The 15,467-nt window shown below is 32.0% G+C and overlaps 1 protein-coding gene across 1 annotated transcript in view; it reads left to right on the top strand.

Moving 5' to 3' along the window:
- Nucleotides 1-15,467, top strand: part of Arl4 (ADP ribosylation factor-like 4) — a 168,985-nt gene that overhangs the window by 44,750 nt on the left and 108,768 nt on the right. The window contains exon 2 of the mRNA XM_089633844.1: nucleotides 5,469-5,521. The gene's annotated coding sequence lies outside the window, so the exon portion shown is untranslated. The remainder of the gene's footprint in view (nucleotides 1-5,468; nucleotides 5,522-15,467) is intronic.

The raw sequence follows: 15,467 nt of genomic DNA, 5'->3' as shown, positions 1-15,467 counted from the left end.
TACCGTTCCGCGCTTTGACTCTGAGTTATCACACGATGTGTCTCATTTTAATAAGCAAATCAATATTCACCGCCTCTTCTTCTATCGGTATATTCATTTTTTGTGCCCACATTCCGATAACTGTCCAAAATATTAACACTAGTTTCACGTACGGCCGCATCGAGGTGCCAGAACGTGGTCTATTTTACAAAATTACCTTCAGGAAATAGCTAAAAGTTATTATTATATATAATTGTTTTGAATTATTATATATTTTTTTTAAATTATTAATATATATAAGGTTTTTTAATTATTAATATATATAATTGTTTTGAATTATTATTATATATTACCTGCACTATTTTAGCTCACATAAACTAATCATACATCAAAAATTCTTTTTTGGTTGCAAATAATTTGGACTTATTTACAAGGCCGTACTAATGAACGTGTTTTAAATTTTACACAACTGATAAACAACCATCAATGTAGGATTAATGATTGTTTATCAGTTGTGTAAAATCTAAAACACGTTTATTATTAAGGGAGAAGATGAATAAAATCGTGGTTTGTTTTAATTTTAATACTACAGCGCCGTTTAATTATTTAGTTACCTTAAGGGCGCTTAACATGAATATGAATATTGGTGACCGGATAACTCGTCAAAATGACAATTCAACACACCTATAAAAAGTGCTATAAAGTTATGAAAAGTGATGAAACGAAAACTAGGTTAAAAAGTTAGGTATTTAACCTAGTTTTTGTTTCATATATAATAGGTTACATATGTAACTATTTAACCTAGTTTTGGTTTCATCACTTTTCATAACTTGATAGCACTTTTTATATGTGTGTTGAATTGTCATTTTGATGAGTTATCATGGAACCATAAATATTTATTTTTATTTTACACATTCTTTCAAATGTTTCTGTTACTTGATTTAACTTTACTTAAATTATATGCATTAATGATAATATTACTTAAAAATAAATATGAAGTCGTTTTAAAAAAAATTATATTTCAAATTTCCGTAGCTTGTGGCGAATATGACGGTGCGAGCTGAGAATAGTTGCGTCGACCTAGAACAAATTTCACAAACTGCAAATTTCATGATTTCAAAACTCACCATTTGAATGTTTTTACTATACACGGATATTCTGCTTTACTGTTAAGATTTACAAAAATATAAACATTTTTCTCTACGTGTTCTGACCCGTATAAGCGACCATTTTCTTATCGCCCACACCATCTTACAATAAAATAATTTTTCAACACCGTATAATTTATCAAAGTGTTCTTTCAAGCATGGACAATAATTCTTTCTATATTTAGCCTCAACTACCTTATATAGTTTGTTCAGAAAGATTAACAGCTCGCAAGTGGAGAAATAACACTGCATTAATCTTTAAATGTTCCCACGAGAATTAATTTGGAATGCGTTTCGTTTGTCTACTTTTTAGCGTTTATTATCGTGTTACTTACAATCATCCTTGTTATACTTGTTAAGGCGAAGCTTAATGCTAAATGACTATTTTGATTAATCTTCATAATTGGTGGACAATATGAATACCAAAAATATGCTTTAGATAAATTGAAGGTTTTCCTATCGTTTCGCTTGAGTAGAATACAAATAAAATAATAAATTACTCAATAAAAAATATAAATGTAAACTACTAAAAATTTTTCTTTTTCAATAGAAGTGTATGAACGCGTAAAGGAAACAACTTTTTAAAAATACAGGATTATAGCTAAGATTTTCTGTGACAGTTTCACTTGATTAAATTTTTTGCTTTCTTATAAAATGATTTAGAAATTAAATAAAAACCAGTTTTGTGCTCGAACGTTTCTAGACTCCGTTTGTCAAGCGATTTTAATGCCTATTACCCACGATATAAGGTATACCAAGAATAAACACAATTTTGGCTTGTAGCTTCCTCTTAAACATACCTACCACCTACATGAGGATAGACTATTAAAAATGCTTAACTTGCCTCTTATTTTTTAGATAACATCTTCAGTTTGTCATTTCTGACATCTTTTGTAGTAATAGTTTACAATCTTGTTTTCGAGATAATAAATGTCATAAATTAGTTTCACTTTACTGTAAAACCTGCTACTTTTGGACGTGTGCTTTTACAACTTTGCTATTTACGTGATAAATTCGCGAAACACAAATCCATTTAAAATGATGAGTTTGTTTATGTAGAAAATATCTATGGTTGTATCAGTGGCGCACCAATCTCATTGGCACTGGGCATTTACAAACGCCCATGGTCCGGATCTAAAATGGGACCATACCAATGCCAGTGTATTCAAATGCACCCAAAATAATAATTAAGGTATGTATGTGACGGGATACACATATTTTGCGCTATTAATCTACATTTATTTTATGAGATATATTTTAATGTTTAATTTTTTATGGGCTCGTGACTTCAAAATTCCGCCTGCGACGCTTTCTTCGTTACTTTTAATAAATGTTAACAACATAGCAGTTATTTATTATTTATAAACCGATATGTGGGGAATTTGTTGGTGAGAAAATCACTCCTAGTCGAGTTAAGCGCACTTGGGGATGTCGATAAATTGCGCTATATAAATTTTATGTTATTATTCTTCAAACAAAAAACTGTTAAAACTTATCGGCATTAAAATTAAAAAACAACGATATTAAAAATCATCATAATTAGTTAAAAAAAATGCACACAAACATTTCTTTTCACATAGCACTCTATTTAGGGTGAATTGCCTAATACAAAAAAAAAACATTTCTTTTTATGGGGTCATATATTATCTTAAATCTTATCTAATCTAATCTTATCTTATCCTAAATAAAAACATGTTACAAATATGGATACATAATTTTATTAATGAAATGTTACCACATATTAAACCTATGAATTATTAATCTGTTATCAATCATATTTATATTTTGTGTGAATAAATTACCATAACAAAATATATATAATATTACTTTGATTGAAACCGAAAACGAAGCTTTCCTAGATGAATGAAATCTTATGCTACATATAAACAGGATCAAATTTACGCGCGCCGAACCACAAATTATAGGAAAGGAATAAAGCAACCACAAAGCGGCGTTTCGCGTCCATAATTCGTGGTTCGGCTCGCGGAAGTTTTTATCGTGTTTATACGCAGCATTTAGTATTTATATTGATTTTATCATAACATGAATAAGGATGTATTAGAAAAAACTAATCCTATAGGATTAAAAAAAATACCTACATGGCACACCTATATGATATTTGATATGTGACACAGCCGCACTAATAATTACATACATATTGATCAGTTTTTATAACTATTATAAATGTATTAATATTTTATATTACTGTATTTTATTTTTTCTTAATTTTCATTTAAATTTGTCTAATTTAACTTAATTTCATTAGAATTAATTTTATTTACGGGGCCTCCGCAAGGGTAACCTCTCAATGAGGCTCACATTACTCAATAATATTTTATAAAAGCAATATACTTTTAGTGTATCAATAAAAAATAAAAATGTTGGCAAATTTATAAATTGGAGATGTTATGGCTACGCCACTGGAGTTTATGATTTTAAAAGTTTTATAGAACGGTAAATGATCTTACGGTTCCGAGTTCTAATCGAGGCCTGGTTTTCACATTGGTCGGTTAGCGGTCAATATAATAATATGACAGGTGTTCCGTGATTAACTGACGATGCGTTGACCGCGGTTGACTGTTGACACGGGATTGACGCTAACAGAATTATGTTCGCCGTTTTCAAGTCAACTGACTACTGCTAGATTTCTGTAGTATTATTTCTTAAATACGTTTCAGACAAAATGATGAATGACTAATGAGACACGACCTCAACGATATGGTATAGTGGTAACTGGTAATAACAAACGCAATACCCGACGACTTGCAAATAATCAAAAATACTGTTGTGTCTGTCGGCCTGTGATTGGTTCAATTAATTCTGAATGGTTTTTAATTTAAATGTCATTTAAAAAATTGGAACTAATGTGTCAATAATGCAGTTAGCGATTAAGTATCTACCTATAATAATATTTCTACCCAAAAGTTTTTATAATTCTCTATTTGAAATGTGAAGGTATGTTCAGGTAACATCAAATTTTCTAATTTTTCAAGGGTCTGAGTTTTGCCACGTTTAAGAAAGCTTTATTACTTAATTATTTAGCTACACCTAAGGTGTTCTTTCGAAGGGAAAATTTATGATTGTTTTTCTAATTTGTCGAAAAAACAATATTTTAACGAAAATTTAACATATTTTTTTCAAAGGTAAGGAAAACAAAATATATTAAAAAAGTAAGTTTACAATGTGTTTACAAGTTTGCAATGTGAAGGGGGTGCTTTTGAAGATTTGGAAGGCTGGAAGTTTTGCCCTCTAGAAAATTTCTAGAACAGTCCAGAACAGAGTATTCGAGAGCATTCCACAATCTTCCAGAACATCCCGAAACATTCTGGAATGTTCGGGAATAGTCTGGAACGTTCGGGACATCAATTTGTGAAAAAATCCATTATCACATTAGAGGTCATCTCGAGACATGTCCATGAAATAATATGACCTAATGTGATAACACTGGCAACTTAACAAGTGGGTTATCTTTATCTAGGTAGGCACGTAGTACTGGTTCACTTTATCTTTGGAGTAGGAATGCAAACGTGTCGTTGATAACGAGCAGTTGATAACGTGCAGTTGATAACGTGCAGTTGATAACGTGCAGTTGATAACGTGCAGTTGATAACGTGCAGTTGATAACGTGCAACGTGTATTTTGTACAATCAATAAATCGATGAAAAATACACATCTTTAAAGATTTAAAGGAGTCAATGGGACTATGGCATTCCCGACTGGTGTGTGTTGTGAGGCTGAATTTAATGGGATGGGTAAGGGGATGGTTTGGAATTACCTGAATATTCAGATCTGGTCACCAAACACGGCTAAAACCATTTCAAGCGACGTATAGATTCAGAAAGTATACCGGAAGTATCTACCACTCTTATTACTTTAGGGGACGACGATCGATAGATCTCCCGAATGTGGAAATGATAACTTCACGAAAATCAGTATAATAAATATTATATTATGGTTACACGTAGAAAACTTACTGGTATAAAATATTACTAATTTATTAAGAATCTCTTTAAATTATTATTATAGAATATCAGGACAAACGCAGGTACATGAACGTATGTGACGATATATAGTGAATGTACTAAAAATGTGTTCGGAAAGGGCATGAACTCCCTTTTTTAACAGGGTTTTAATAAATCTCATTTTTCTCCCTGTATGAACAATTCAATGAATGCCGATGAACAATAATTACAACAATAACCAAAACAATATTAAATTATCTTGTGTCTGCTCTTGAGTCTAATAATCTTTTTTACACTCTGTTTATATTGTTTGTATTTTGATAACGATGTTTTCGCAAATCTTCAGCTTATTAACTTAGCTTTGTTTTTGTTTTCACAGTAAACTGATGTCTGGAGCGAACATAGCGAAAACAACTACGCAGTGAATATCGAGTGAGTATTTTCTTATCATAATTCTTGTAAATTTGGGGTTAGAGTCCAACCATACTCAACCTGCGGCCCGTCAAGCTTTTTTTATGTGCAGCCCTAAATAAATTTATTACCAGGAACATGATTTAAAAAAATCTTGCATTCTAAATTTCGTCATAATATATTCGAATAAATCATTTCGCATTGTGATGTATGGTAATTAGTTTAAGTACTTAATCAATAGATGGCGGTAGACATAAAGCTTTCTCCAGGGCCCAGCCAGATGTCGCTAGTATAGCAGGTACTTGCGAGAGATATTATCGGAATTTGCAAGCGTCTGGAGGCTCAGAGATTTACCTACCCTCGGGTAACGAACAGTGAAGTTTAGCCAGACAGGTTATTGTAACGTAAGTAAACGCAATTCTATTAAGAACCTTCCACTATTTTATAGAATTCCCAACACCCGAAGTCTGTAAAGTAAAAGCAGATATAACAACTGATAAAACAGCGAATAAAGTATTTGCTTTTGAAGAGAAATTAAACATCTTGCACGAAGAAATAGAGATCCAAGTATTAAATAACTTTCCAACTGTAATAAAAGCTAAACAAGATGGAATATATGTTTCTGAAGAAAACTGTACGATATTTTAAAATTATTTAGCTGCCTTAGCTAAGGAATTTAAGACCAGATTTCAGGACTTGCGTTTCATCAAGAATTGTTTGTTACTCATAGAAAATCCCCGGTACCTAGAAACAGCAACTTTAACACAATTAGCTGCATTGGGATATGATTATGCAGAGCTTTTTGATGAATTTAAGAACTATACTAATCTGAAACCAATTTTTGAAGAAAAAAGAGAAGGAAAGGAGTAAGATCGATTTTTTTAAATTAGTTCCTGAAAAATATAAGACAAAATTGTTACCTTGAGTACCTCACATTGTTTGCATCAACATATCTTTATGAATCATCGTATTGCAAAATGAAATATGCAAAAAACGTATACAGGAATCGACTTAGTGATTCTCTCCTTGATGACATATCGAGGGTAGCATACAGCAATTATAAACCCTAAAATTTATCTCAATGACAAAAATTACATTAATTTTGAAATAAACGCTTGCATACAAATGACTTTTTTCACTTTTGTAATTTTTGACGAATATATATGTAAATGGGAAAACAAATAAGATAATTGAGTATTATTATTTTGTTTTAGTTTATAATTTTCAAAATCTCAAAAATGTTATGTAAAAAAAACGGGGGGGGGGGGGGTTCATGATTTTTTTCGTCATACCAGTAGTGATGCGGCCCATGTTACTTTACAATTATTACTTTACTCATTGTTCTAGAGTCAAGCTAATCTCTCAAGCGCCTCGAGGTAACCCACCGCATTTGTCATGTCGACCACTAACCGATCATATCTAAATATTGTTCATTGGAATTCCTTTCCTCATCTCAATTGCACAATGGCTGTGTTTGTTATCTCTTCTCTGCGTATGCTTGTAATTTTATCTTGTACCAAAATATTTTTATTTATTTTTTATTATAGCGACTATTTAAACCTTTTACATACAAAATGTGTTATCAAATATATGGTGACCGGATAAATCATCACAATGATAATTCATCACATCTTTAAAAAGTTATATAAAGTCATGGCAAGTGATGAAACAAAAACTTTATTAACTGGGTTAAGTAGGTTAGGTTAGGTTTAAATTTTTTTTCATCGTCTCTAATGACTTTATATCACTTTTTAAAAGTGTGTTGAATTGTCACTGTGTTGAGTTATCATGGAACCCAAATATATTTATAGTAAATTGTATATCTTAGTCCTTCTCACTAGGGTGACCTGTGCTGAGGCAGACTAAAGTTTTATTAGTTTTCTATGTCGTTTTTAATGTTTTTTTACATTAACCTTTCCGGGAGTATGGACACTAATGGACGACGGTACACACTTTCGCCAAAGGAGTATGGACGGCTATGGACGACAGGGGTTGCATATTCATATTCGATGCATATTCTGTAAATATGCATCGTATTTCTATCTATGGGCATATTACTGTTACTTTATACCAATTTTAAACATTTTACATCATTATCGACAGAGATATTGGCTGTTATTTATTTTGCATACTATCATAAAATTTAATCAAAAAATATATATTTTTAATTTTGTAAAAAAAACTCACTCCCCAGAGCACGGCCAGCATTACATAACTTACTCCTGAAAAGGTTAATCTCTTTCAGCCAGAATTCCTGATTTGTAATCATTCAAATTTTCTATTCGCTTTATTTCAGGGGGAAGGATGTTGTGGAGTTTCGTCGCAAAATAAATATAATTTCTTTGTCCGAATACGGTTTTATGACCTGGAATATTTTTTGTCATTTTGATTTGACCTTGTTTCAGTATTTTTGAATAGTTTCAATAGTATATTTTAGCATATATTTACTGTACATTTGACACATCAAAACTATTGAAAATTTCAATCGAAGGCGTTTTTATGGGTACTTTCAGTATGGTCTTTATAATGATTCACCATTATTTTTATGTTCCCAGGCACAGGATGATTGCTTTTAAAGTCTTCTAGAGACAGTTTTTATTGTCTCCTGTCTCTTTAAAGCTATTAGTTAGTAGGTACCTACCCCCTCTTCGCTATTAGTTGCAATACTTAAAAAACATTCTTATTGATCATTTGATAAATATGGTACCAAGAATATGACGTTTTGTCATTATCGTACCTTAAATGGATATTTAAAAGATCCATAGTTCACTAAGCGTTCGGCTAAGTAGTGAAGATTGAAATTCTAGACAGAAACATCGGTGCAAATTTCATGACTCTAGAGGTCACCGTTCGAGAGATTTTTATCACTTAGGACTTCACACAACCTATTATTTATATTACATTAAGTATATATATATATATATATATATTTTAAAGTTTAAGTTGATTCTCAGATAAAAAATCATAGGGGCTTTTATACTTTTTGTAGGTAGGTACTTATCTACTGTCGATAACAATGATGTTTCGTAATAGCGTGCAGTGGGCGCCATGATTCAGTGCAATTCGATGCGGTGCCTGCCCGTCTCGTAGGTACTGTCAGTATCGCCCTTGATGGTAGGTTGAGGGAATACCGACACCAATTACCTGATCGATGGCAATAATGTAATGGTAGGTACTACTTTCTCTTTTGTATCGAAATCGAAGATTGGTATTTGGATTGTGTAACTAGACGGGATGCAGATAAATGATAAACCTAAAAATATTAAGGTAACTGTATATATATCCTTGATATTAGTGTATGAGCTCACCCATAGATGGCGTTAGCTTTTGAGAATAATATGATAATAAAGAAGGTGAGAACCTCAAGGTCGGGGTCCAGATTATTCCAACCGCCAGCTAATTATCACAGCCATAGACTAAATTAGACTTGACACGGCATATTCATTTAAAAATAACCCCAACACAATTTTGGTTTGGTTCACGTGCACATTTATGAAAAGGCCCACGCATTGTGTCGCAATGCGAAATGGGCACTGTGCATTACGTTTTACCTTTTGTTGGTCAAGAGTAAACTATTGTGCTTCTCAGCTATGCTGGGCAAGTTCATTTTTTCAATCACAAAAATAACCCAGTTCCAAATATTTAAATTTGAATTATGTCCATATTACAACACCAACAAATTCTCCGTGGTTTCGCTTACGAGTTTGAACTCTTGTACAAGGAGTTTAAACAGAGTTAGGTTGTTAAGTTCATCTCCATATTTGTGACGTACGCTACGTGGCGTTATTTTTAAAATGAATTTAACTAGACAGGGCTAATCTAGTATAATACATCAATGATCACAGCCCATTGTCAATCTATCGCAATAAAAGTAAAAGTGTTTTTTTGAAGCCGGAGTTTTATTGAATAAGAGAGTTTGTCAGTGAACTCCGGATACACAACAGTAACATGACTTTTGTGTTGGGCTGGTCCAATCCTCATCTAATGCAGAGTTTTGCGTTTAGCTGCTTTCTTCACTACCGAAGATATTGAATTAGAGTCATCTTTGACGACCTATTTTTACCTAGTTGTTAGGTATTTCTGAAAATGAAGTATACTTCCCACCGTTTCCTTCCCACAGTGGTATGCAGAGAGGATAGACCGCCACCCAATGCTGTTTTGGCATACGCTTTTTTTCATTTGGACCATCCACCTTCTCGTACACATTTGCTTTTCTGTTATTCTGAAAATTATTAAAAAATATATGCGTGGAAAATAATATCGGTTTAAACAATATTAATAATCATCAAATCATTTGCTTTAGGAAAGAAAACGCACCAGAAATTGGTTATTGTTATATTCGAAATTTGTACGCAGAGATCTTCCGCTTTTCAGCTGATTGCTCTAAAACCATCTTTGTCTCTTGTATATAGTTTCATTTAATCAAAAGGTACCATTAAATTTGACCCGGTTCTTGACACGATGTGAAAATTGCTTACGTTCATTATTTAGTATTAAAAAGCGGCCATCTTTAAAAATATGCGAAAAGACTTTGAATAAATTCAACGCGTCCTTCATTAAAGTTATTTCATCATTGGAATGCTGAGAATCACGGTCACAGCATGACTCAAGGCTATTTTATTTGAGAAAATACAAAAAAAATCTGGGCGCGGAACAAACTCAATATTATTTATTACAAGATGATATTAACTTTGATGCTACCTTCCCATTGATTGGCAGCAATGCCAGCCTATAAATACTTCAATCGGCCCCTCGCACGTGTTTCGGAGATTAGATACAGGGTGGCCAATTTTTTATGGGCGTTTTACATGATGCTCTTTTTCATACCGATTACCTTACGTAAACTATGTTGGGACCCATATGAAAATTTTTTTCTTTGTACCAATTGTAGAATCATTTTTATACTTAAATTGCATACAGATAGTTGCCAATAGAGAAGAATTAATAATTTGGGATCGTACTAAATCGTCAAAAATGTCAAAACACCTCGAACATAACGATAGACCACAAAAGAATATGTTGCCGTCAAGAAAATCATCAAACATACGCGCAACAGTAATAGTAATAATACTGGATAATTAATTTATTTATTTACTAACGGACAATGTCCAATTACAACGCATTACATATTACACGAAGGTAATACAAAGATAAGTGTTACAGTACAGGATAATTAAAAATTACAACTGTGACAAAAAAATAGGGCACAGATACAATAAAGATAATATCAAGTCAAAACAGGAACAAGACTTTGATGGTTTTCACGACTTACGCCACATCAATACAAAATATTACTTGCGTAATGACTGACAAAAATCATTTAGGTTTACACCAAAAAAATCACGGATTAATTCATTAATTCAAATTATTACAGTTTTTTAATAAAAAGAAAATAAACATGCAAAATTTCCACAAAATATAGTTAAAATAAATGATAAAAAAATAAAGGTGTCAAATAATGTCCACCTTCTTAAACTGTATGAAAATCGGTATCAAAATAGAACATGTCGTTTGTTTCTTCCCGAATGATGTCCCATGAAAAGACGTCCCACGTGGAAACTGGAAAAGAGAAGCATCAAACGTCCACTATACTTGTAGGTAATGCGATACATTTGAACGATGCCATAGAGCAAAGATTCACATGTGAACACTGCACCATTATATTTATGTATCCATTTTTTTTTGTATTTCACAAAAATAAACTAACGCTTTCTGAGTTTAAACTTAAATTTGAGACTCGAGTTTGATATAAGAGATGACTTATTAATGCATGATTGATCAGTGAAACTTCGAAGGAGTTTGCAATACCAGCTTCTCCGCAGAAAATGAATGGCCAGAGCTGAATAGCAAGATATATTCCAACTTTCCTCTTTAATTTCTCACTCTCTTCAGTCTCTCAACTTCCCGATTGGGGATGCTATAGTCCCGCTGGCTCCAGAAGATTGGGAGCACTTGGGACTCAAAATGTCATATGTTATTTTTCATAGATGACGAAGATTCCTTAAGGTCCTGAAAAATTGTAATTTATTGATCAAAATGCCGGAGCATTATGTCTGTCTAGTTTCAAATATATTCCCACTTACTTCCGTCTCGAATATTAGGATAACTGGGCTAGTATTTTGATCGTCAAATTATGTGAATCATACATAAGTGGCATTGCAGTTAGTTTGTCGTAAAATCCTGCATATTTTAACAACTATTTTACTCTCCGAAATCATAATTACTGATTTTAGTTATTAATAATTGTTAAAACTATGCCATTCTTCCAACCAGCTTATTTTACAGTGGTAATTGTTAATTTTTATGGTAAAATAAAAGGAAATGTCATGCATACATTTTTACAAAAAGTCTTGTTCGAAAAGCACAACGATCGTTCTCACATTCGCGGTCTGGAATGGTGTTTTAGTGTCGTGCTGGGTAGCATTTACGGATACTTTACCAGTTTTACTGCTCGTAAAACGTAGAACTAGAAATGTTATGGGTTTCCTATGAATATACACAAATAATATATAGCTAGAGTATTGTTAGCGATATTTCTGTTCAACTTACCGATAAGCTGTGCACTCATAAGAGGACATAAGACGTCAAAATAATATCAGTTATGGGCGTTTTTAGTGGGCGCGGCTATAGCCCTTAGAGTAATACTATAGCCCAAAACATTTCGTTTACGCCCCGCGTTGGTCAAAATTTCGCACAGTGTGACATAGTTTGATTTCACACGGACAAGTTTTATAATTATAAATTTAAAATGATAATAATAATTTTCATTATTGTTGGCATTAGTTAATGAATTGCATAATTTGCATGGTGTTTTGAAAATCGTGGTATCTACATACAGTATATAATCATCTGCAGTATGCAAGGCATCCCAAATAATCATAAATCACAAATACTTTTTTGTTATTATTTTTTTTCTTGATAGAACAATCCCGATGAGTTAAAAAACTCACTGTAGGACGGGAGGAACTTACAATACATAGATGGGAGTAATTAGGTACAATTTTACATTGGTATTTTGATATCAAAATTATAAGTTTCACATACGAAACAGTACAAAAATAGAAAAATAAAATATTTTTACTAATAAAACTTTGACATAGAAAATAGTTCGTACATTACAGTTTTTTTACATCTCAGATTTTAGATTTTATTTCTTGCTAGAGCAATCCCGATGAGTTACAGAACTCATTGTAGGACGAGAGGAATTTACAATACATAGGTGGGATTTAATGGGTAAAATTTTATGTCAGTATTTCGATATCAAAAAACCTTCACCGTCCAATGCTTTGTTTTTCTTTTGAAGTGGAAAAAATATGTCATCGGAAACCAAAATAAATGTACTTCTTATACTCCAAATTGAATAAGCTCAGGAATCGCTGGAAGTTTATCGAGTGCGTATACATGTATATACCTACATATTTATAGATATATAAAATTAATTAAGCTGTCATTTTACAATTATGTTCTGTAGAAAATTTAGCCCAAAAATTTACTTTTAAGTGTTCATTTATGTAGTACCGTCTCAATTCCGTTAAGCATTTTCCTTGGTGCCGTCATTTTGTTCGGGATAAAACTCATTTTGTCTTCTGTTTTCCCATATTTAACTGAAACGTACGTATATATTAGCCAAGAGATTTATTATAAATTGGTTCAATTTTACCTTAAATTTGAAAATCATTTCAACGTAAGTAAGTGCAGTAACTTGGGGAGATAATTGTACAATTCTATCTACAACAAATGATCTAACAATCTAAACTTAAAAGATGAATAACTCTTTTTAATATTCGAATGACTTTAGGTACTTTATAGGTAACATATGTCTAATTGTCTGTATGGAGAAAAACTTTCGATGTAGAGTATTTGTTTTATGGAAAAAAAACTTTCGAATTTCCAAAATTTTATACCGGTCACTTTGTATAATACCTTATACTAGGGGAGACCCAGTTAATTCTTGAAAAATCTGTTTGCATTTTAAAGTAAAGCAATTTTTGGTTAAAATATTATATTAGGTATTTATGGCATGTCTGAGTTCTTCACAATCAGTTCTGTGCCCAAAAATTGGTGTGACTGAAACCCAAATAATATAATTTATATGTAAAAAGAAACTACATTGTTTATAATTATTATATTTGAAATACTTTTTATATGAAATAAGTTTTACTTGAAAATCATTTTTAGGTGTGACAATTACAAATAAAAATCGCACATAACAGCGGAACTTTTTATTCAAAAAAATATTTAAGGTAATATTTAACTATTAAAATAAAGAAACTTAAGAATTAAAAAAACTTCTACCAAATAAACTGTTTTCATATTTTTTTAACAATGTCCAAATTTATCTGAAACATGGACCACTGTGCACATTTTAAGTATAAACAATTGAAAAAAAATAATGTTTTCTTTTATATTGGTGAAACATAAAAAAAACCTTTACTCACTTGAGGAAGGAGTTAAATTATAAAAAACAGAAAATTTCACTAATAGATTTAAAAGTAATCGTTTGATTTAATAAATAAATACGTAAAAGAAATCACCGTACATTCGGGCCGGAACAGAGGCGACCTTTCCGGCTTGAGCTCTGACCGACACTGAGCTGGAACGGTCTAAGTACTTCAGCACCTGCACACGAATACAGTTGCGTGCGTTACAGTATTAAAGTACTTACGGCTGTGTTTCCTTTAGCGGTATAGAAATTGGAAATTTCAGAGTGTTATATTTTAATTAATTCTTATGAATACATTAATAAAATCTCTAATGTTTCTAGAGGGATTCGTCGGGAAGTTACTAATTCATCGTCTACAAAAATAAAATCTGGTGCTTGCCGCTTATCTTACAACATTTTACAATTAATAAAATGTACATACCTTTTTACATAGTATATTTAATGATAAGGTCCTGTTTTTATTAATCTTAAATATAAATAACTTGCATCCCTTCGAATCCCTCTAGAAACATTTAACATTTTAGTAATAAGCTCATCAGAAATAATTAAAATGTGAGCGTCGGGGCAAATCCCCGTTATCAGGGTATTGTGTCACCTTAAGGGTTCTTAATTTGAATGTAAGTTATTACAATATCATACCTGTGGCCCGGTCCTACTGCCGAGAGTTCAGAAGAGGATTAATAGTTTTCGGTTTCCTCTAGAAATGCAGTACACATGGAGAAATTGAAAATCGGGGGCGGAAATGATTTTTCTGTTTGTACAAGTAGGAAACTAATATTTTAACAGCTTTGAACAGATAATCCCTAGAAGTGTAATTTTACTCGATTTAAAAGAAAACTGATGTCGCTAGTTAACTTAAGGTTTTCGACTCCTGGCCCCAGGCAAGCCAGTGAAATAGATTATATTTGTTCGAGAAATGAAAATGTTTGATCAATTTCAGCAGAAGGAAGAAAACATTGAGATGAATTCGGGCACTCTGATTCAAGCTCAACACACTTATATCGGTTTACCTCTCGGTATTTGAAGTCAGCAAATAATTTTACTTTTTTAAATCGTTTAGTCAGCTGAAAATAATATTGTACACATTGGTAAAAATTGTTGTTTTGATTATATAATCGTAACACCGTATTTAAAATGATTTTACGTGCGAAATCTCGGTGGTTTTTCGTTTAATTTTATTTCAATAAAATCGATAAAATTGAGTTTCAAAATCATCGCTCAACCATTTCCAACGCTCACTAATAATAATTATTACTGAAAATATAAAATTCACCCACACATAAAAAGATTACCACGAACAATGATTTATTTACGTCAAAGTTTTCTGCGGATTAATTCCGGCTAGAGGACGACCCATCCATCAATTTATCCACAACTTTCGGCGGGTCTCTTTATTTTACGTTTTATACTGATCGGTGAGTGGGATAGGCTTTTCCGTGGCTTATGGTCAAATTTAGAATGGTTGAATTGACTAATAATAATATAATATTGACAAATCTATAATATTTATATGTTTGTACAGTG

The sequence above is a fragment of the Hesperophylax consimilis genome, chromosome 7, assembly GCF_061612785.1.
Source record: "Hesperophylax consimilis isolate HC1 chromosome 7, BYU_Hcon_1.0, whole genome shotgun sequence".
NCBI classification, from domain to species: Eukaryota; Metazoa; Arthropoda; class Insecta; order Trichoptera; family Limnephilidae; genus Hesperophylax; species Hesperophylax consimilis.
The sequence above is the reverse complement of the archived record's forward strand: the minus strand, read 5'-3'. Positions and strand labels throughout refer to the sequence as shown.